Consider the following 22,473-nt stretch of genomic DNA (forward strand, 5'->3'; position numbering starts at 1 on the left):
AATGGTCCCCAGTACTGGTGTCAGTGCCCATGACCTGTAACACACTGGTCTCCACTACTGGTGCCAGAGCCCATGACCTGAAGCACACGGTTCCCCAGTACTGCTGTCAGTGCCCATGACTTGAAACACACTGGTCCCCAGTACCGGTGTTAGTGTCCATGACCTGTAACACACTGGTCCCCAGTACTGGTGTCAGTGCCCATGACCTGAAACACACTATTCCCCAGTACTGGTGCCAGTGCCCATGACCTGTAACACGCTATTCCCCAGTACAGGTGTCAGTGCCCATGACCTGTAAGAAGCTGTTCCCCAGTACTTGTGTCAGTGCCCATGACCTGAAACAAACTGGTCCCCGTTTCTGGTGTCAGTGTCCATGACCTGAAACATGCTGTTCCCCAGTACTGGTGTGAGTGCCCATGACCTGAAACACACTGGTCTCCAGTACTGGTGTCAGTGTCCAAAACCTTAAACATACTGGTCTCCAGTACTGGTGTCAGTGTCCATGACCTGCAACACACTGCTCCCCAGGTCCAAAACCTTAAACATACTGGTCTCCAGTACTGGTGTCAGTGCCCATGAACTGAAACACAATGGTCCCCAGTACTGGCGTCAGTGCCCATGACCTGTAACACACTGGTCTCCACTACTGGTGCCAGAGCCCATGAACTGAAGCACACTGGTCCCCAGTACTGCTGTCAGTGCCCATGACTTGAAACACACTGGTCCCCAGTACTGGTATTAGTGTCTATGACCTGTAACACACTGGTCCCCAGTGCTGGTGTCAGTGTTCATGACCTTAAACACACTGTTCCCCAGTACTGGTGTCAGTGGCCATGACCTGAAACGCACTATTCCGCAGTACTGGTGTCAGTGCCCATGACCTGAAACGCACTATTCCCCATTGCTGGTGCCAGTGCCCATGACCTGAAACACACTGGTCACCAGTACTGGGGTCCATGTCCTTGACCGGAAACACACTGGTCCAGAGTACTGGTGTCAGTGTCCATGACCTGTAACGGACTGCTCCCCAGTACTGGTGTCAGTGTCCATGACCTTAAACATACTGGTCTCCAGTACTGGTGTCAGTGTCCAAAACCTTAAACATACTGGTCTCCAGTACTGGTGTCAGTGCCCATGACCTGAAACACACTGGTCCCCAGTAGTGGTGTCAGTTCCCATGACCTGAAACGCACTATTCCCCAGTACTGGTGCCAGTGCCCATGACCTGTAACACACTATTCCCCAGTACAGGTGTCAGTGCCCATGACCTGTAAGTAACTGTTCCCCAGTACTTGTGTCAGTGCCCATGACCTGAAACACACTGGTCCCCGGTTTTGGTGTCAGTGTCCATGACCTGAAACACGCTGGTCCCCAGTACTAGTGTCAGTGCCCAAGACCTGAAACGCACTATTCCCCATTACTGGTGCCAGTGCCCATGACCTGAAACACACTGGTCCCCAGTACTGGGGTCAATGTCCTTGACCGGAAACACACTGGTCCAGAGTACTGGTGTCAGTGTCCATGACCTGTAACGGACTGCTCCCCAGTACTGGTGTCAGTGCCCATGAACTGAAACACAATGGTCCCCAGTACTGGTGTCAGTGCCCATGACCTGTAACACACTGGTCTCCAGTACTGGTGTCAGTGCCCATGAACTGAAACACAAAGGTCCCCAGTACTGGTGTCAGTGCCCATGAACTGAAACACAAAGGTCCCCAGTACTGGTGTCAGTGCCCATGAACTGAAACACAAAGGTCCCCAGTACTGGTGTCAGTGCCCATGAACTGAAACACAAAGGTCCCCAGTACTGGTGTCAGTGCCCATGAACTGAAACACAAAGGTCCCCAGTACTGGTGTCAGTGCCCATGAACTGAAACACAAAGGTCCCCAGTACTGGTGTCAGTGCCCATGAACTGAAACACAAAGGTCCCCAGTACTGGTGTCAGTGCCCATGAACTGAAACACAAAGGTCCCCAGTACTGGTGTCAGTGCCCATGAACTACTGGTGTTAGTGCCCATGACCTGAAACATACTGGTCCCCAGTACTGGTGTCAGTGTCCATGACCTGAATCAAACTGGTCCCCAGTACTGTTGTCAGTGTGCATGACCTGAAACGCACTATTCCCCAGTACTGGTGCCAGTGCCCATGACCTGTAACACAGTATTTCCCAGTCCTGGTGCCAGTGCCCATGATCTGTAAGAAACTGTTCCCTAGTACTTGTGTCAGTGTCCATGACCTGAAACACACTGATCCCCAGTTCTGGTGTCAGTGCCCATGACCTGTAACACACTGTTCCCCAGTACTGGTGTTAGTGCCCATTACCTGAAACATACTGGTCCCCAGTACTGGTGCCAGTGCCCATGACCTGTAACACAGTATTTCCCAGTCCTGGTGCCAGTGCCCATGATCTGTAAGAAACTGTTCCCTAGTACTTGTGTCAGTGTCCATGACGTGAAACACACTCTTCCCCAGTACTGGTGTTAGTGCCCATGACCTGTAACACACTGGTCCCCAGTACTGGTGTTAGTGCCCATGACCTGAAACACACTGGTCTCCAGTACTGGTGTCAGTGCCCATGAACTGAAACACAATGGTCCCAGTACTGGTGTCAGTGCCCATGACCTGTAACACACTGGTCCGCAGTGCTGGTGTCAGTGCCCATGAACTGAAACACAATGGTCCCAGTACTGGTGTCAGTGCCCATGACCTGTAACACACTGGTCCGCAGTACTGGTGTCAGTGCCCATGACCTGTAAGAAACTGGTCACCAATACTGGTGTCAGTGCCCATGACCTGAAACACACTGGTCGCCAGTACTTCCGCCAGTGCCCATGACCATTAACACACTGGTCCCTAGCACTGGTGTCAGTGCCCATGATCTGTAACACACTGGTCCCCATTACTGGTGTCAGTGTCCATGACCTGAAACACACTTGTCCACAGTACTGGTGCCAATGTCCATGACCTTAAATGCACTGTTCACCAGTACTGGTGTCAGTGCCCATGACCTGAAACACACTGGTCCACTGTACTGGTGTCACTGTCCATGATCTGAAACAGACTGGGAACCATTACAGGTGTCAATGTCCATGACCTGTAACACACTATTCCCCAGTACTGGTATGAGTTTTCATCACCTGAAACACAGTTGTTCACGGTACTGGTGCCAATGTCCATGACCTTAAATGCACTGTTCACCAGTACTGGTGTCAGTGCCCATGACCAGTAACACACTGGTCTCCAGTACTGGTGTCAGTGCTGATGATGTGAAACACGCTGGTCTCCAGTACTAGAGCCAGTGCGCATGACCTGTAACCCACTGGTCCCCAGTACTGGTGTCAGTGCCCATGACCTGAAACACACTGGTCCCTAGTACTGGTGTCAGTGCCCAAGACCTGAAACACACTGGTCCCCAGTACTGGTGTCAGTGCCCATGACCTGTAACACACTGCTCCCCAGTACTGGTGTCCGTGCCCATGAACTGAAACACACTGGTCCCCAGTACTGGTGTCAGTGCCCATGAACTGAAACACACTGTTCCACACTACTGGTGTCAGTGCCCATGACCTGTAAGACACTGGTCCCCAGTACTGGTGTCAGTGCCCATAAACTGTAACACACTGGTTCCCAGTACTGGTTTCCGTTCCCATGACCGGAAACACACTGGTCCCCAGTACTGGTGTCAGTGTCCATGACCTGAAAAATACTGGTCGCTATTACTGGTGTAAGTGCGCATGACCTGAAATACTCTGGTCCCCAGTACTGCTATCAGTGTCCATGACCTGAAACATACTGGTTGCCATTACTGGTGTCAGTGCCCATGACCTGTAACACACTGGTCCGCAGTACTGGTGTCAGTGCCCATGACCTGAAACACACTGGGAACCATTACTGGTGTCAATGCCCATGACCTGTAAGAAACTGGTCACCATTACTGGTGTCAGTGCCCAAGAGCTGAAACACACTGGTCCCCAGTGGTGGTGTCAGTGTCCATGACCTGATACGCACTATTCCCCAGTACTGGTGTCAGTGTCCATGACCTGAAACACACCGGTCCCCTGTACTGGTGTCAGTGTCCATGAAGTGTAACACACTGGGAACCATTATTGGTGTCAGTGTCCATGACCTGAAACACCCTGGTCCCCAGTACTGGTGTCAGTGTCCATGACCTGAAACACCCTGGTCCCCAGTACTGGTGTCAGAGCCCATGACCTATAACACACTGGTCCCCACTACTGGTGTCTGTGTCCATGACCTGAAACACCCTGGTCCCCAGTACTGGTGTCAGTGCCCATGAAGTGAAGCACACTGCTCCTAGGCTGGAATTTGAGTCACGCAATTATTCCATTTTCATTACGTACCCTGTGCCCATTGGCACGTGCTGAGATAATAATCCAGATGATTACCGTTGGGGTTCTGTTCTTCAATGTCGTGAACACCAACCCAAACCTGACACTCTCTAACCTCTCACCTTTGACCTACTCGTGAGTCCACCCTTATCAGCCTAACCCCTATACCCATCTCCCTGCTCCCCTCCCATCCTTACCCACCCACACCCAGAAACACACTATCTGACTTCAAAAGAAATCTGGAATTGAACACCTAATGGTGACCATGAATCCATTGTTGATTGTCAGAAAAACCCATCTGGTTCACGAATGCTCCTCAAGGTAGGAAACTGCCATCCTTACCTGGTCTGGCCTACATGTGACTCCAGACCCACGGCAATACGGCTGACTTTTAACTGCCCTCTGGGCATTAGGGATCGGCAATAAATGCTGCCTAGCCAGTGACACCTTCCTTCCATGAGCAAATAAATACACTCTGCAGAAGTGAGTCCCTGGGAGAGGGTGTAAATACAAGGTGCAGGGTAATGGAGGAGGGATGGGAGTGACCCTCTTGTATAGACGAGAAGACATTTTGACTCAATCGAACATATCATCGAATTAATGAAAAGTAAAGACAAATGGGTGTCAGAATGTACGGCTCGAATATGTAACGTGCTACCAGAGGAAGAATTGGATGAGATACAGTTACAACAATTGAAAGACATTTGGACAGGTACATGAATAGGAAAGATTTAGAGGGATCAGGGCCAAATGCAGGCAAGTGAGACTAGTTTGGCTTGGGAAACCTGGTCAGCATGGACTGGTTGGACCGAAGGGTCTATTTCCACGCCGTATGACTCGATGAGAGAGGAGTGACTGAAATTCTGGGAAGGTCTGACAGAAATAGAAGGCTAACTGAAAACATGATGGAATAAATGGGTGTCAGAGGGGTAGCTGGAAGAGGGACAGACTGGGTGATGGGAAATATGACAGACATGTTACCGTAGTTACTGGACGTTGAACAGGAAGCGCGATGACAGCGCCTCTAAATGTGTGAACAAATATTCTGAGTCTCCACATATGAAAGACCAAAGCCCATGCATTTACATCAGAGTGCAGAAGTATTTGGTAAATTAATGAGACACTAATCTAAACTATTGGGACATCTTTTCTGATTAGTGTCCAAATTATTTCACAAAACCTAGCAAGGTCTTTGTGGAGGAATATTTTGCAGTGCTCTAGAGATATGGTAGAAAGCTTAAATTTAATGGTCCTGCACACTCCTTATCCTTCACCTCTTCCTATGTCAGTAGAGGTACTGTCAATCTCATAGTCCGGGAACCCCGCACTGCCCGGTTCTACCTCCATCCCAAGATCCACAAGCCTGACCACCCTTGTCTCAGCATGCTCCTGCCCCACTGAACTCATCTCTACCTACCTCAACACTGTCCTATCCCCCCTAGTCCAGAAAGGGGTAGCCATGGGCACACGTATGGGCCCCAGCTATGCCTGTCTCTTTGTTGGCTACGTAGAGCAGTTGATCTTCTGTAATTACACCGGCACCACTCCCCACCTCTTCCTCTGCTACATTGATGACTGCATTGGCGCCACCTCGTGCTCCCACGAGGAGGTTGAGCAATTCATCAACTTCACCAACACATTCCACCCTGACCTTAAAAAGCTTTATTCCTGATGAAGGGCTTTTGCCCGAAACGTCAATTTTGCTGCTCCTTGGATACTGCCTGAACTGCTGTGCTCTTCCAGCACCACTAATCCAAAATTTACAGAAGAAGAAGAGTTAGATGGAGGGGATTTTATAAATTTCACCTCATCAAGAAGTATTGGATGATTACCTTGCACCATTGTACGAAGGCAATCTACTACGCTTTGATGGCCTTATCCAAGCAACATTTTGAGTTGAGTGACAAAACCTAGTTTGATGTGACTTCAGTTCATTTACCTTTTCAAAGGACAACTTGTGCAAGGGGCTCTTATTCAAGGGCAGGACTGAAAATGCATAGGTAAAGTCAGAACATTATGGATTTTGAAATAAAAACAGAAAGTATCAGGGATACTCAGCAGGTCCTGCAGCATCTGTGGAGAGAGAAATGAAATTCATGTTTCAAGTTCAATATTATTCTTCTGAAGATTATCCCGGATTGAAAAATTAAACGACAAAAATAAGAGTGTGGTCTTGAGCAGGCACTAGACAGAAGCAGTGAATGGAGAGTGATTATGTGAAGCGAATTCGCTTATCATCATCGATGAGTGAATAAACAAAAGCTTTCTACCCTGAAAGAGGAAGGAAGAACACATAAAATTATACTGTTGCTAAATTGAGCTCTATAAACATCAGTTTTTAAATATAATACTGACATGTGTTGTTTGAATATTCCAGGAAGAGTATTTCATCAAAAGTAAAAATGGTGCTCCGAACGGTAAATTGTGCAGTGATTCCGGGGATAAAAATAATCTCATGAACACTGCGTGTTAGTCATCGGTCTGTACCACAGCACCAGCTTGCCTGGTGTCCGCATCCAAAGAAGCAGGCAAATACCTTTGGGAAGCTGTTCCCCAAAAAACAGCAGCTTACCTCAAAATGACCCCAGCAAAAGCAGGGCAATGTCATACCTTGTGTGCCCCCCCGCCTTGAGTTGAAATCTTTCAGATATCCTGAGGTTTCACCGATGACATTGTTGGGTGGGACCTCTGCCCCCAGTGGAGTCGCCTCTCCAAGCCGTGGGGCATGATCTCTGCCCCCAGTGGGGGTCACAGGATGAGGCTTCAGGATCATGAGGTCCAAAGTAGCAAGCATCTCTGGGAATGGTTTTCTAATCACCAGGCTCCTATTCTCAGTTGGCTATTGCCCGTTGTATGGACTGACTGCTGGGACTGAGGCCTGGTTCCTGCTGGGGCTACAGCAAGCCTATGAGAAAGTGGAGTTTGCTTAATTGCTGTGGAACATCTGCTTTTTCATCCGTAACATTCCCTCCTCCTATCCATGCTCAACTCCTGTTTCCACATTCTTCCTGTCAATTCTGAACAAAGTGCTCCCCAAACCCCACTCTTCATACCTCAGTGCCCTGCTCCACATCCTCTCATAACATCCCCAGACTTTCCCTCAGTGACAACACAGAATCTGAGGCCATACAATAAGGTCGCATCAGCATAAAACATGGGGAGCATAGTTTAAAGAGTGAAAGCTAAGTTTGACCTGGGGAAACTCATGTGATGACCGTGGTTTAAACAGAATATTGTTTATATATGTTCACCCAAAGGGCGCATAAGCCATCATTAAACTGAGCTTTCCTTTTTTTTTTTGCAAATGGTTTTCTTTAAATGAGTGGGTTTGTGACATAATTACAGGAAGTGGCTCAAGTGAAACAGAGAGAGGACAGTAAACAGAGCTGAAGGTGAAATATCAATTGACTTTTTGTTGTTACATGTACCAAGATGCAGTGAAAAGTGTTGTTTTGCATGCTGTACAGACAGATTATACCTGATAAAGTGCTTAGGGGAGCAGAACCAAGTGCAGAATACAGTGTTGCAGCAACAGAAGGTGCAGAGAGAGAGAGTAAATGCACAATTTGTGGCTTTCAAGAGGCAAGATCTGGAGATGCCAGTGTTGGACTGGGGTGTACAGAGTTAAAAATCTCACAACACCAGGTAATCGTCCAACAGGTTTAATTGGAAGCACTAGCTTTCGGAGAGCTGCTACTTCAACCACCTGATGAAGGACCAGCACTCTGAAAGCTAGTGTTTCCAACTAAACCTGTTGGACTATGACCTGGTGTTGTGTGATTTTTAACTTCAAGAGGCAATGTTTTGAGTACTGGTATGAAGATGTGTTATCCAAAATACATAATTCATTGGTTGGATGCACCTTGAACACTTTTGTAAATCGCGCAATGTCAGAGCAGAAGGCATTGGCGACACCAGCGACAAAGTTGCATTTGCAAGGAACAAGCTGCGTGAATGGAGACACAGGATCTGCAGCAGTCTCAGAGAGAGGTCGCATGACTCAGTTTGCATGTGCATCAATCTCGGTTTTGAGCACAGACAGTCAGAGAGAACTCGCTACAGGTACACCAAACTTTTCCCTCTCTCCTTCTTCGAAACATCATCAAAGTTAGTGAGTTGAAAACCCACTGGAAGACCCCATCACAGCAAATGGAGAGCTTTTAAAGGCAAAGTCTCAATCTGTGTTACTGTCTGCAGAAGAGAATTCAGCCAGTCATAACTGATCCAGGTAGAAACCCCAATAACCACTTACTGTGTTTAGTAAGAGAATTTGGCTGCAGATCAGCATTTGGTGAATAATTTTCAGTGAACAATTCACTTCTTTCCTGAATTTAACTGTTACTCTTCAAAGTTCCTTTGAGATAGCACTCTGCAAAGTTGTGGCAGAGGTAAGTGTATTATTTTTCAAGAACGGAGCTGAACATATTTGCGCTCTTGTTAATATTCTTTAGACCTTCCCCTGAGAAAGTCTTTTGCAACAAATGAATCTTTATTTGTTGACTTTAAGTACTTGGCTGACTTGTTTCTGGTATTTCTTGACTGGACGAATGCAAATGTTTGAAAGAGGTGAGGATAAATCAGCTGGCTGTCACCGATGGGGTAAATTGTACAGGCAAAATTTCCAAAGAAATCTATATCTGTCACTTGGAAGAATAAGGGTCAATAATTGACAACCAACAATGATTTGTTATGAATACATTTTTTTTCTGATGAACTTCCATTGAGTTCTTTGATGAAGCAAAGGGGAGTGACAAGGATCATACAGTTTTTGATTTGATTTATTATTGTCACATGTACCTAGGTACAGTGAAAAGTTTTGTTCTGTGTGCTGTACAGGCAGATCATACCATACAAAGTGCATTAGGGTCAGAGAACAAAGCAAAGAATACAGTGTTACAGCTGCAGAGAAGGTAACACAAAGAGTGAAATCAATGTTAAATTTAAACATAGAAAATAGAAATTTAAAACTTGAGAGGTCCACTCAGAAGTCTAGTAAGAGCTGGGGAAGAAGCTGTTGTTGAATCTGTTGGTACGTGTGTTTAAACCTTTGCGCTTTCTGCCTGATGGAAGAGGTTGGAAGAGTTTATGCCCAGGCTGGGAGGGGTCTTTGATTGTGATGGCTGCCTTCCTGAGGCAGTGAGAGGTGTAGGTGAATTCACTGGATGGAAGATTGGCTTGCGTGATGGACTGGGCTGTGTTCACAACTCTCTGTAGTTTCTTATGGTCCTGGGCAGAGCAGTTGCCGTACCAAGCTGAGATGCATCTGAATGGAAAGCTTTCAATGGTGTTTCTATAAAAATTGGTAAGAGTCTTTTTATTGTTGCATAGATAGACTGGCTCTGATTAAGGGTCACATAACAGAGGTGCTAGCAATATCAAAGGCCATGGAGCTGTAGGGACACTGACAAGATTTGGTATGAAATTGTCGAGAGAGTTGAAGCTTGACGAATAACTGTTGTCGTTTTAAAAAGCAGGGGTAAATCAACAGTGGCTTTCCCCAGCATTCAATGTTGGGACAATCAGCAATTTTAATATACCTTAATAATTTGGATTTGGGCACGCAGTGTTCATAATTTCAAACTTTGCAGATGCATAAAACTGGGAGGATAAGGAGTAGGAGCAGGATATTTCAGGAGGTCTCACACAGCCTGGGGAAGGGGGTTGAAATGTGACGGTTGACGGTTCGTGCCAGCGATGCATTTTCACAGGTGATCTGAAGTTGAAAGTTCCCCACGACACAGCACTATTGAAACATGAACGCTTTGTTTCCTCTCTCTGCTGATACTGCCCGTTCCTCTGATAAGGCTGCTTGGTGCTCTCTCACTTTGCTTCCAAGACAGCTTCCTGGCATTCTCCTCCTCTCCCCATTGATGCCCAGGGGAATCCTGCCTCCTGCTACCTCACTCTCCCACCAAATCCACCCCATTGGCTGCTGGCAGTATCCAGTCCAGCAACTTTCCTGTTAGCTCCACTTCCCATTTAAGAGTCACTGGCTGACTTTCTGGGTCAGGATGCACAATGTTTGTCAAACCTGATCCACTAAAGGGAGATTCTTCAATGAACTCTATCAGCACAGCACCATTACTAATAGGTGCTGCCTGCAGCCACATTAGCTGTGGGCACAATGCCAAGCATAGGCCTGTGGTGAAATCAGGTTAAACTCCTTGGCTGTTGTTTTGCGCCAAGGCAGAAATTACCACTTACTTCCTGCTGGCAAACAATTATTAGAGTCAGAGAGTCAAAACAGACCAGCGGTCCAACACATCCACGCCGAACATAATCCCAGACTAAACTAGACCCACTTGCTTGCTCCTGGCCCATATCCCTGGAAAATTTCCTATTCAAGTACTTACCCAAATGTCTCTTAAACATTGTAATTGCACCCACATCAGCCACTCCCTCAGGATGTTCACTCCACATGCAAACCACCCTCTGTGTCCCAGAAAGTCAGACAGAACAGAAGCTAGAGTACATAGAGTCATGCAGCACGGAAACAGCCCCTTTGGACCATGCCAACCAAGCTTCCTAAACTGAACTAGTCCTAATATGGGTTTGGCCCACATCCCTCTAAACCTTTCCTATACATGTACTTACCCAGATGCCTTTTAAATATTGTAATTGCACCCGCATATATCACTTGCTCTGACAGTTTGTTCAATACACGCACCGCCCTCTGTGGAAAAAAAGGATGCCCGTCAACTCTCTTTCCCCTCTCACCTTAAACCTATGCCCTCTACTTTTGGACTCCCTTACCCTGGGGGGAAAAAAAAAACCATCTTGGCAATTCACTTTATCTATACCCCTCATGATTTTATAAACCTCTGTAACGTCACCCCTCAGCCTCTGATGCTGGGCCTCCAAGGAAAAAAGTCCCAGCCTATCCAGTCTCTCCCTATAACTCAAATCTTCCAGCGTCGATCAAATCTTTTCTGCACCCTTTTGTTCAATAACATCCTTCCTATGGCATGGTGACCAGAACTGTACACAATACTTCAAAAGTACATAATGGGTTGTTAAAAATGGTGAACAAGGAGTAGGAATGGGAGTGGACCATTTGACCCATCGAGTCTGCCCCATTCAGTAAGAATGTGGCTGAGTTGGGGTATTGACACCACTTTCCCATCTTAAATGCCCAAGACGCTGAATCACTTCAGATCTCAGCCTTCAACCACAACGCATTCACAATGCTCCGGGATTCTGAGGATTGGCAACCCTTTGAGCCAAGAAATTTCTCCTCGTCTCATTTCGAACTGATTGACCCATTATCCTGAGTTTGTGTCCTTAGATTTTACATTGCCTTAAACATGGAAACAACCTCTCAGTGCCTATCCTGTGAAACCCTTTCTGAATCCTGTATGCCCCGAAGTGATTTATACAGAAGATGGCTCCATGCGCCCAGCAAGTCTTGATCCAAAATTGTCCATTTGTGAGAATTCAATGAATGTGAAATGCAAATCAACATTAAATATTAATGGGACTTTGCAGATCATGCCTTTAATCATCGTGGATTCCCAACGTGGACTTCAAGTCTGAAGTTAATTACAAAGATAGGGACAGGTAGCACTGAGGAGGTGGGGAGGCTGCAGAAGGATTTGAACAGTTTCGGAGAGTGGGCAAAGAAGTGGCAGATGGAGCACAATGTGGGGAATGGTGAGGCCATGCACTTTGGTCGGAAGAATAGAGGCATGGACTATTTTCAAAATGGGGAGAAAATTCAGAACTCTGAAGTGCAAAGAGACTTAAGAGTTCTAGTCCAGGATTCTCTCAAGGTAAACTTGCAGGTTGAGCCAGTAGTTAGGAAGGCAAATGCAATGAAGACACTTAGTCTGAGAGGATTTGAATATAAAAGCAGGGATGTACTTCTGAGGCACTATAAGGCTCTGGTCAGACCACATTCAGACAACTGTGTGCAGTTTTGGGCCCCACATCTCAGGAAGGATGTACTGGCCCTGGAGCATGTTCAGAGGAGGTTCATGACAATGGTCCCAGGAATGAAAAGCTTAACATGTGAGGAATGTTTAAGGAGTCTGGGTTTATACTCGCTGGAGTTTAGAAGGATGAGGGGGGATCTAACTGAAACTTACAGAATACTGAATGGCCTGGACTGTTGGGAAGATGCTTCCATTGGTAGGAGAGACTGGGACCTGAGTACATAGCCTAGGATAAAGGGAAGACCTTTTAGAATGGAGATAAGAAGAAACCTCTTCAGCCAGAGAGTGATGAATCTATGGCATTCATTGCCACAGAAGGCTGGGGAGGCCAGGTCATTGAGTATATTTAAGACAGAGATAGGTAAGTTCTTGGTTGTCAAAGGGATCAAGGGTTACGGGGAGAAAATGGGAGAATGGGGTTAAGAAACGTATCAGCCATGATTAATTGGCGGAGCAGACTCAATGGGTTGAATGGCATTGTTACTGCTCCTATGTCTTATGGTCTTATGGTCTTAATTCTTTTCAAATCAGAGAAACACAGGATCAGGATTAGATCATTCTACCCCTTGTTCCATCATTCTCAATCAAGGCCAATCATTTATGTTAGTGCTCGCATGCCACACAATCTTCACTTCTGTTGATCTCATTAGTATCTAGAAGTCTATCCACTTCTGTCTTGAACAGACCAAACTTTCACAGCCCTCTGGGATAGACAACTCCAAAAATTCACAGTCCATGATTGAGTATTTAAGATGGGTGCTTTCATAACCTAGGGTACTGTGAACAAATTTGGCCTCCTTACTTAAGGACAGATGTATGTGTACTGGAGGCATTCCAGAGAACGTTTTCCAAGTTGATTGTTGGGGTTGAGGGTGGTGCTATGAGGGAATGAGTGAGCAGGTTGGGTCTATATGCATTAGAGTGAGAGGTGATCTTATTGAACAATGTAGGAGTTTGATATTGAGAGGACATTTCCCTCATGAGAGAATCTAGGGGACACCCCTTAAGAATAATAGGTTCCACCATTGAAGAATGATATGACGAATTGAGAATTAGAATTAGTTTTATTGGCTCATATACCCAAATTGAGAACCGTGGAAAGTTTACAAGTCGCCACTTCTGGCTCCATCTTGGGTACAAAGGTACCTGAGCTGAAAATGTGTTGCTGGAAAAGCGCAGCAGGTCAGGCAGCATCCAAGGAGCAGGAGAATCGACGTTTCGGGCAGAAGGTACCTGGTATGGATACTTAAGTACATATTCTTAGGCTGAAACAAAATTAGAAAAATTAAAAGAAAGGCTTAGCATTACAGATCATAGGAATACATTAGATAGATAAATAAAAAGTTCAGAATAACGGTTCTTCCAATCCAGTTCACACCCCTGCCTAGCCTCTAGTCCACACGGGGTCTTGACTCCAGACCACGCAGGGTTTCACCTTGGGGCTGGGAGCCTACTCTCTCAGAAACTTGTTTGTCTTTGTGATTCTTTAATCAAGACAGCAGTGGGGGCCCAGTAATCCCTCAAAGCCGCAGTTAGATTTTAATTGATAAGAGAGTCAAAAGTTATCAACGGAAGTGGAGCTAAGGCTAAGGGATCTACCAAAGACTGAGAAGCACTTGAGGGGCTGAATGGCCTGGTCTAGCTCCTATTTAGCTTAGGTTAATTACAGTGTGGAAACAGGCCCTTCGGCCCAACACCGACCCTGCGAAGAGCAACCCACCCAGACCCATTCTCCTACGGGCAACTTAGCATGGCCAATTCACCTAACCTGCACATTTTTGGACTGTGGGAGGAAACTGGAGCAAACCCCCACACACACAGGGAGAATGTGCAAACTCCACACAGACAGTTGCCGGAGGCAGGAATTGAACTCGGAATCCCTGGTGCTGTGAGGCAGCAGTGCTAACCACTGTGCCACCGTGCCACCGATTCTTACGCTCTTAAGAATATCGATGTGAAATATAAGTGCATCCTCCATTTTGACATTTTAGAATACCAAATAACTGAAATTAATCAAGGTTCACCTTTAGGAACGGGCTTTACTGTATGTTGTTGGCTCACATTTCTAGGGATATCATTGCGGGGGGGGGGGGGAGAGAGAAAGCCTGTGTGTGTGTGTCTGAATATGTGTGTCTGTCCGTATATATGTGTGTGTGTCTGTATATGTGTGTGTGTGTCTGAATATGTGTGTGCGTGTCTGTATATATGTGTGTTGTATATGTGTGCGTGTGTGTGTCTGAATATGTGTGTGTGTGTCTGTATATATGTGTGTCTGTATATGTGTGCGTGTGTGTGTCTGTATATATGTGTGTGTGCGTGTGTGTGTAGACCTGTGACTGAAAAACACAGGAAGAAAAATATTTGGCAGTGACCATGTTGAGTTATTTGTCTTGCAACATTGCCCAGCAAGCATTCTATCTGTATTACCATCAAGAGTCCTTAATTCTATGTGTTGGACAGCAACTTCATTAATCTTTAAACACATAATGTGAACAAAAGTACATTAGTTTGAGATAATGCAGGGATTTAGGGGAGAATTGACAGCCTGATGATAACATTTTCATTGCATTTGTAAATGTTTACTCTTCATTTTGATTTAGAGTGATGACGTGGAAGGATTTATTGGCCAATTGATTTCCATTGGAAGCAAATTGTTACCCTACAAAATTAAGCAAAGCAATGCCGCAATAGGGAATAGGAAGTTGGAGAAGGAAGTCTTTAGTTGAACATGCTTACTGTGGCTGATTTATATTTCCACAGCTAATTAAAATCTACTTTACCCACCATCATTTCCCATCAACCACTTCCAGAGGTGTGGTATTCTTTATCCTGGAAGGTTAAAAGATAGAGCAGGGAGGAGCCTTCTTGTGATGCGCTGACAGTGTCCCTAGCCCTGAACCGGAAGGTCCAGATTCAAGTCCTATCTGCTCCAAGGATGTTTAATAGTGGCACAGTGGCTCAGTGGTTAGCCCTGATGCCTCACATCATGAGGGACCCAGGTCTGATTCCAGCCATGGGTGACTGTCTGTATAGAATTTGCACATTCTCCTCGTGTCTATGTGGGTTTCCTCCAGGTGCTCTGGTTTCATCCTACAGTCCAAAGATATACAGGTTAGGTGGATTAGCCATGCTAAAGCAAAAATATAGTGTCCAGGGGTATGCATGCTCCATGGGTTAGACTTGGGATTGTGGGGATGAATTGAATTTATTGCCACATGTACTGAGGCACAGTGAAAAGCTTTGCCTTGTGAGCAGTCCAGGTAAATCACAGAGTTAAGTAGCATAGATAGTAAATAATAGGTAAACAGCGGCAAAAACAAAAACACAGGTACACTGTACAGGCGAATGTTAAGAGTTTGAGAGTCCACTCAGTATTCTAACAACAGTTGGGTAGAAACTTTTACGAAACAGGCTAGTACGTGTGTTCAGGCTTCTGTACCTTCTCCCTGATGGTAGAGGTTGTCAGAAAACTTTGCCAGGGTGGGATGGATCTTTGAGAATGCTGGCGGCCTTTCCTTGACAGTGGGCCTAGTAGATGGATTCTATAGATGGGAGGTTGGCCTTTGTGATTGTCTGGGCCGAGTTCACCACTCTCTGGAACCGTCTCCGATCTTGAATGGGACAGTTGCCATACCAGGTCGTGATACATCCAGACAGAATGCTCTCGATGGTGCATCTACAGTGAAAAGCTTTGCCTTGTGAGCAGTCCAGGCAAATCACAGAGTTAAGTAGCAGAGATAGTAAATAATAGGTAAACAGCGGCAAAAACAAAAACACAGGTACACTGTACAGGCGAATGTTAAGAGTTTGAGAGTCCACTCAGTATTCTAACAACAGTTGGGTAGAAACTTTTACAAAACAGGCTGGTGCGTGTGTTCAGGCTTCTGTACCTTCTCCCCTTGGTCGAGGTTGTAAAAAAACATTGCCAGGGTGGGATGGATCTTTGAGAATGCTGGCGGCCTTTCCTTGACAGCGGGCCTGGTAGATGGATTCTATAGATGGGTGGTTGGCCTTTGTGATTGTCTGGGCCGTGTTCACCACTCTCTGTAACCGTCTCTGATCTTGAATGATACAGTTGCCATATCATGTAGTGATACATCCAGACAGAATGCTCTCGATGGCACACCTATAAAAGTTGGTAAGGGTATTCGCCATCATGCCAAATTTCATCAGCTGCTTGAGGAAGAAGAGACATTGTTGGGCCTTTGTAACCAGTGCGTCCACATGAAGAGTCCAAGAAAGCTTGTCGTGGATGACCACCCCCAGGAGCTTGACACTCTCCACTCATTCCACCTCTGTGTTGTTAATGTGTAGGGGGGCATGAGAAACATCCCGCCGAAAGTTAATAATGAGTTCCTTGGTTTTGTCGGCATTGAGAAGCTAGGTTGTTCCCAGTGCACCATTTTTCCCGGTCTTCTGCCTCCTATTTGTAATCTGTTTCGTGGCCATCTGAGATTCAACCGACTATGTTGGTATCATCAGCGAACTTGAAAATGGCATTAGTGTGGTATTTGAAGACGCAATCATGGGTATACAGTGAGTACAGTAGGGGGCTGAGTACACACCCCTGAAGGGCTCCAGTGTTGAGTGTTAGTGAGGATGAAATATTGTCCCCAGTCTTCACTGATTGTGGCCCATGGGTCAGGAAACTGAGGATCCAGTTACAGAGAGTGGGGCTTAGTCCGAGATCGCTAAGTTTAGTAATCAGTCTCAAGGGGATAATAGTGTTAAAGCTGAACTGTAGTCAATGAGTTGGATTCTTACGTAGCTGTTCTTGGTGTCAAGATGTTCTAGGGAGGAGTGAAGGGCAAGTGATATTGCATCTGACATGGATCTGTTGGTCCAATAGGCAAATTGGAGTGGGTCAAGAGTAGTGAGGAGGCTGGAGTTGGTTAATGCCATGACCAGCCTTTCAAAGCACTTCATGACCACTGAGGTTAGGGCCACTGGGTGCTTGTCATTGAGACATGCTGCATGAGCCTTCTTAGGCACAGGGATGATGTTGGCCCTCTGGAAACAGGCAGGGACAGAGGCCTGCTGCAGGGAGAGGGTGAAGATGTCCGAGAAGACCTCTGCCTGTTGATCTGCGCCTGCTCTGAGTGCACGGCCTGGTACTCCGTCTGGGCCCATCGCTCTCCTTGGATTCACACAAAGGAAAACTGATCTGACTCTGATGCAGTGACAGTTGGGAGGAGTTCGTCAGGACTTGTCGGAACAGGATGTTCTCTTTGGATGGTTAGTGCAGACTTGATGGGCCAAACGGCCCCCTTCCACACTGTAAGAATTCTAATGGTTGGGAACCGGAGATAGGTGCCTTAAAGATGGCATTTTGAAAGCCTGGAGTGGGTTTGCTGTCTCACCTAGCTGTTTCAAGCCTGGCGGTCTAGTCATGATCCTGGAGGGGAGGCCCTTTCCAGGGGATGGCTTACAACCTGAGCTCTGGCTGAATGACCATTTACAGGGTCTGGGGAAGGTCTCCCAAGTGAACTATTGTGCCCTCTCCTGGCCAAGTGTAAGTTACTTGGGGGCTGAGAAACAGCCCAAGGCTGTGGAATTTCAAATGCATGAGCCAACATCATGGATACTTTATTGAACAATCATGCCATGCTTTTTGCCTTGCTACTTCCATTAGCCCCACCTATTGGTGTCACTCTGTATAGCAGCTGCAAGTGAACACTGTATCCAAATGACTATTTCAAAATAATCCAATACTACATCTCCCTGACACCCCACCTCCTGCCCTGAGCCCACCTCTAGGTGACATTAGGAATATGGTATTAAGTGACCCTTTAGTTATATTTAGCTGTTTCACCAAGGAAGACCCATGAGATGGCGATGACCTGTGAAATGCAAGCCTTATGTTGAGGAGATGGACTGACACAGGTCAGTAGTTTGTTTTATAACTCAGGCCATAGCTGCCACATTTATTGTTCAACTCTTGAACTGAGTGGGCCCTTTCAGAGTCAAGCATACTGCTGTAGGTCTGGAGTCACATGTGGGCCAGACCAGGTAAGGACAACAGATTTTAATCTCTAAATGGCATAGGTGAACCGGATGTGTTCCTAGAACAATCGTGGTGGCCACCCCTGGGACCAACTCCCAATTCCACCAGTTGCCTTTGATGAGATTTGAACTCACATCTCCACAGCATTAGACTGGGCCTCTTGACAAAAGACAAGATGGTGGTGGAATAAGATGATGCTTTAGCCGGAGTTCTTCTGCTGTCTCTGTTTCTTTTCTTTACATTCTTTGCTATTTTGCGGTTTTTTTTCTCTCTCATCTTTCCTCTCTGCCGAAGTCCTGAACCCTCAGCCCATGTAGAGGTCTTCTGGCCTAGTGTGACCGTTTCTCGGCCTGCGTAGTGATCTTTCAGCCTAGCATGGCCTCAGCGTGGGCTTCGGAGATGATTCCAGAGAAGTCTCCCTGCCTCAAGGGTCTCAACATTAAACCCGGCGCCATCTGGATTCAAGACCTGGTACAGGCTGGAGTCCGGGTGTGGACTAGGTTGGAAGGACTGTCGTTTTGTAAACCTTTTATTTCTCTATTTTCTAACTTATGCTTACGATCTGCAATGCTGGAGTTTTTATTTCTTAACTTTTCCACTGTTTTTTCCCTCCGAACATGTACTGAAGAATCTGTACCTGGGGACCTATGATGGCACCGTAAATGGTGACTTGTAAACTTTTCCCTGAACTCATTCGAGTACATGTGACAATAAAGTACATTCTATTCAATCACATTTCTAATGAAATCTACATTATGCTACTGCCCAGTGCAAAGATAGAGGCGATGGACAAGACATGAAATGAGCACATTGGACAGTGCTAATTATAAATCTATCTATAAACAGCGCTGGTTAGAGTGAGGGTACATATTTGTTATGAGAGGGCTTGCCTTGCTAGTTTGGAAGCGTTTTGACTGTGCTTATTGTCAAACTACTGGGTCTAAAGAAGGCCAAAAGCAGCTAGAGTCTGAAAACTGAGCTCTCTTCCTCCCCAGCAATGTAGGCCAAGCCTCATCGTTTTGCCTCCTGCATTTATTTGTGTTTACTTTCAACAATGGCATAGCCCTTTCCCCAAACGAAACCAACTCGCTGGTTTATTGAGCGCTGTTCTCATCTTTTCTAATGCTCATAAGCTTTGGGAAATGCCTACATTCTGATGGTTAAGGTGGAAGAAATAGCAAAGTGAAATGACTCTCTTCCTCATAAAGGAGGAGAAAGTGAGGTCTGCAGATGCTGGAGATCAGAGCTGGAAATGTGTTGCTGGAAAACGCAGGAGGTCAGGCAGCATCCAGGGAACAGGAGAGTCGACGTTTCGGGCATAAGCCCTTCTTCAGGAAAGGGCTTATGCCCGAAACGTCGATTCTCCTGTTCCCTGGATGCTGCCTGACCTGCTGCGCTTTTCCAGCAACACATTTCCAGCTCTTCCTCATAAAGCATGGCCTCTGCCAGACATGACTCAGTTTCTCGCTCAGTCTGAACTCTGTTTGAGTTTTCATTTCGAATCAACGGTTAATTAGATTTCAACATCGCAGGCGTGTGACTGAATTCTTGGCATGGTTTGAGCCGCAAGTTGTCATAAATCTTTACAATCGAGCCAATTAAGGCAGTCTGGTTCTCCCTCACAACCACACCCTTTCCAAAACAGCTCTCATTCATAACACTGGGAGTTGAAAGTCTTCATTTCCTGCTGCCATGCAGCATTGAGGTTTTGTGAGACAAGCCATCCAAATCTATTCAAACAAGTTTATTTCCTTATGGCTATTCAATGAGGAACCCTCCCCTCCGCCCCCTCCTCAACCACCTTTCCAAAATCCTTCCAGGTAAAATCAAACCGTGATCTTGGTCCGGTCTGATAAACAACAAAGATTCTCTTTTCCTGAAGTATAATGATAGTCAGATCTGGTCACACTGACCCCTGGTTCACGACAAAATCAAGATTGTTCTTGGACCAGCCTAAAAGGCACAGGTTCTGCCTTGCTGTGAACAAGCCGAGAGAAAGCCCTCCGACTTTACATTCCAGTTGTTTAACGGGGTGTCTTTGGAGGTCGGTGAAAACGGTTGTTTTTTTTTTCTCTCTCTCTTCATTCTTGGTTTACTCCCTCTCCCTCTCTCTCTCTCTCTCTCTCTCTCTGTCCTGCGACCTATACCTCCCAACTCAAAGGGAACAGGCAAACCTTACCCCTAGCCATCCACAGTGGTCCAGAGAAGGGTTGAGGATCAGGGGGGTAGAGGTTAAGGGTCAGAGGCCGGATCAGGGTCTGCAGAGGTTGGAGGGTCAGGAGAGGGAACTGCATGCAAAGGAGCCTCATCGGTTGGGGTAGGTGGGAGGTTGAGGGGGATAATTGGGAGTAGCTGCTCTTGATCTATTTGTACGTGTTTACAAACCTTTGTGTCTTCTGCCAGATGGAAGAGATTGGAAGAGATTATAACTTGGGATGGGAGGGTCTTTGATGATTATGGCTGCCTTCCCGAGGCAGAGAGAAGTGTGGATGGAGTCAATGGAGGGAAGGTTGGCTTGTGTGATGGACTGGACTATCTTCACAACTCTCAGTAGGCTCTTACCGTCCTGGGCAGAGCAGTTACCCGTACCAAGCCATGATGCATTCAGATTGAATGCTTTCTATGGTGCATCTATGAAAATTCAGAAGAGTTACTGGGGCCGTGCCGAATTTCCTTAACCTCAGGAGGAAGTAGAGACGTTTTTATGCTTTCTTGACTGTTGCATTGACAGTCCGAGATCACGGTTTGATTTTACCTGGAAGTATTTTGGAAAGGTGGTTGAGGAGGGGGCGGAGGGAAGGGTTCCTCATTGAATAGCCATAAGGAAATGAGGGGCATGGGTAAGGGAGTCCGGAATGAGAGAACCTAGATTTAAGGTGAGAGGGGAAAGATTCAGAAGGAATTTGAGGGGCAACTTTCTCCCCAGAAAGTTGCATGGAACAAGTTGCCAGAGGAAGTGGTAGAGCCGGTACAATTACAGCATTTAAAAGGCATTTGAGCAGATACATGGATAGGAAAGGTTGAAAGTGATATGGGTCAAATACAGTCAATCAAGACTAGTTCAGTATAAGAAACCTGGTTGGCATGGATGAATTGGGCCAAAGGGTCTGTTTCTGTGTTGTATGACTCTGTGTCTGAGGACATATTGGGTGCCATCCCTGCCTCAGCTTTTCTGCCGCTAAAACCCAGATTCAGGCCTCGGCTATGTCTAGGTCTGACTGTTTCCGTTGCGCAGCTCACAAGGTTCTTTCAATCTGTCCCGTGCCCGACGCACTCAAGGAGTCGTTGACCACTCACCCCTGTGTGCTCACTGACCTAAGTGACATTGCCCACTCAATGGGAAATCGCTCAGGCGTTCGAAATGTGATACAAATGCAAATTGTTCTTGGAGGCACGTGGACTTGATCACCATGGCAACGTGCAGGCCCTGGCCCTAAGGTTGGATGAACTACCAGAGTTGCAGTAGTGAAGACGCTGGAGAAAAACAATGAAGATGATAATATTCAGAGAAGCCAGCTCCCCCTGTGTGTGCTTGAAAGGTTCGAGGGCTTTACAAAACCCTACTCTCACCTTTCCCAGCCCACCTGAAAGCAGAAACATCGAATAATTCTGTTGCCTCTGAGTTGACCTGAAGAGAATCCACACATCTCTGGTCCATCAAGATATTTTGGACGAGGGTGTGGGGTGGTCTCCCTGAGTTCAATGCAGGGTCAGAATCCTGTATTAAAGGGTTAGACTAAGGTCAGCCTTCCCTATCCCTTCCCAGTCTGCAAAAGAAACAGTGGGATTTGATTTCACCCTGCCATCCCCCATTCACTGTCTGATCATGCAGCATTGCCAGTTGATGTGAAGGGCACTGCTTGTCACTGGCCACTTGGGTGTTTCCTTTCTTCCTGGTGGTGGAAAATGAATAAAGGTTTGTTCACCTGTTGCCTCTCACTGTGTCGAAGAATAGAAGGAAAAGAAACAGTGGGAAGGAGACTCAGCCACCGAACAGCACCAATCGCAAGTGCAGTCATTCTTGGCTCTGCAGGTTGTTAATTAGTTGCCTCCAAATTCTTTCCACAAGGCAATAGGTTTTGTTCTGGAATGGGAATGATTAAAGGTAAGGAAATCCGGGACCTCAAGCAGCCCACTGGGTGAAGTGGGTACTGGGCCGCTCCCGCCGAGGACTGAAAAAGCCCCTGA

The sequence above is a fragment of the Chiloscyllium plagiosum genome, chromosome 12, assembly GCF_004010195.1.
Source record: "Chiloscyllium plagiosum isolate BGI_BamShark_2017 chromosome 12, ASM401019v2, whole genome shotgun sequence".
Classification (NCBI taxonomy): domain Eukaryota; kingdom Metazoa; phylum Chordata; class Chondrichthyes; order Orectolobiformes; family Hemiscylliidae; genus Chiloscyllium; species Chiloscyllium plagiosum.